The sequence below is a fragment of the Crocodylus porosus genome, unplaced genomic scaffold (assembly GCF_001723895.1).
Source record: "Crocodylus porosus isolate Cpor-Errol unplaced genomic scaffold, CroPor_comp1, whole genome shotgun sequence".
Lineage (NCBI taxonomy): Eukaryota > Metazoa > Chordata > Crocodylia > Crocodylidae > Crocodylus > Crocodylus porosus.
The window spans coordinates 38,377,359-38,379,311 of NW_017728951.1; the positions used below are offsets into that span (position 1 = coordinate 38,377,359).

General features: G+C 51.2%; 1 protein-coding gene across 1 annotated transcript in view; it reads left to right on the forward strand.

Moving 5' to 3' along the window:
- PITX3 (paired like homeodomain 3) overlaps positions 1-1,953 on the forward strand; it is a 32,697-nt gene that overhangs the window by 739 nt on the left and 30,005 nt on the right. The window lies entirely within an intron of this gene.

The window sequence follows — 1,953 nt, forward strand, 5'->3', positions numbered from 1 at the left end:
TCCGCGCTGCGCCCGGCTGCCCGAGGAGCGCGGAGCCGGGAGCAGCTGCGGGCTGCGCTGAAGGGCGAGTCGCGGCTCGCGGGGTCTTCCCGCCGCGGCCGCCCCCTGCACCTAAGCGCGTTAGGAGCGGGCAGGACTCGAGACCCGGGGCAGCTCGTACGAACAGGGGGTGAAAACGATGCAGTAAGGCAAAGCCCCGTTAATCCCCGTTCTAGTCCTCCCTGAACTACAGCGTCTCACGCCACTTGACTCGGAAACGAGTGCAGCCACGCCGGGTCTAAAGCCACTGACTTTATGCCTTTAGCTGATTCACGTGACACGTGTGGCCAGGCTGGGCAAGCCCCGACGGTGGCTTTTATTTGGGTGTAACGGGGGAAGACTTTCAGACGAGTCTGTAGCGTCCTGTCGACTTAGCTCAAGCCGATCTATCTTGTGAAACTACTGTCTATGTCTAGCTGCAACCAGGCTCGTGGGAGGGAGCCAGCGCCTCTCACTAACCCGCGTCGTTACTCATCGGGTCCTTGAGCTGGGGCAGCCCTAAGCTCGAAGCGCGTTGCTCCCTCGAGACTGAGAAAATCGGACTGTTTTAGTAATTGTCAGAGTCCCTGCTCCAGGAGGAAGTTGTTTGAATGAAGCCAGAGCCTTTAGTGTAAATGCAAGAAGTAGTACGAGTAAGGAGGGAGGGTGGCATCAGGGAAAGTTATGGCCACATGGTCCTGTCAGTCCTCTAAAGAGGGAATTCAGCCTGTATACCCCACTGATCTCTAGATCTTTCTACATTTAAATGCCCTAAGGGGTGGGGGACTATTTAATAATTTAGAGTTTTGTAAGAGCATTTTGGTGGGATGGACAAATGCGCAGTGGGAACAGAAGAGAACTTCAGAGGCCCCCAGCACCCATCAGACGGCAGCGGCATTTGGACACTACAACCTGAGGGGTTGATTTCTACTAGATACTGCATGGTCAGTTCCCAGTATTCCTCAAAAAGCATTTCTTTTACAGGGAAATCCAACAAGGAAGCTTTAAGGGGGGTGGCTTTCTCCTGCCACCCACAACCCCTCCTGAGGCTGGGCTGAAGACCATAAAAGACCTACAGCCCAGTCTCCACAAGACCTCATCTACAGGCCTCTACCAGAATTGGGTTTTGTTTTTGTTGTCTTGTTTTGTTTTTATCTTAGGGCACTGATTTTTGAACCAGTGCCTTTTCATCTGTCAAAAATAATTGCGAAAAATCTCCTTTACTACTACTACATATTGCACTTCTATAGGACTCAGTTTGGGTAGTGGGTTTATGCATTTAAAAAAGCTAAATAGATTTCAGCTAGATCAATTGCTATTCCTAGCATAAAATCAACAAAGAGGGAAGATAAAAGAAACTTCTGTTTGGTAAAGGACGCTGAAGAATATAAGAGAGGGGTGAGCCTGTGTTCAAAGACTGCCTAGGAGAGAGGAAAAAAATAGGAAGCTTCTCCTAGAGGAAGATGGAGCCCCAGTCCTGACTCGCAGGAAGAAATACAGACATGGGGCGCAACATGAATCCTGCCTATTCAGCTATGCGAAGTTGAGCTAGAACCGTGATCCAGGAGCGGCAGGGCAGGACAGCGGTCTGTCCAGGGCAAGTCGGGAATATAGGAAAGGGAGACCCAAAGTACCAAGTAGTGTAGAAAAGAGTGGCATAGCTGAGAAGGTTTCTGATACTGTCTCCATTTTACAAGAGGGAGACGAACAATAGCTTATCTAGTGGTGGTGAGAAAGACACAAGTCCTGGGCTTCCCATATGGTGGGGAGGGATTGGAAAAGACTGGGGTGCCTCACCCTGCCCCCAGCATCTTGCACCTTCTGTACAATAGCTCCCGCACTGGCTCTGGCACAGCTGGGGAACATGGGGAAAAGTGACGGGCTTGACAGTGCCTGGGTGGGGTTAGGAAATAATGCAGGGGCAGAAGCAGGGTG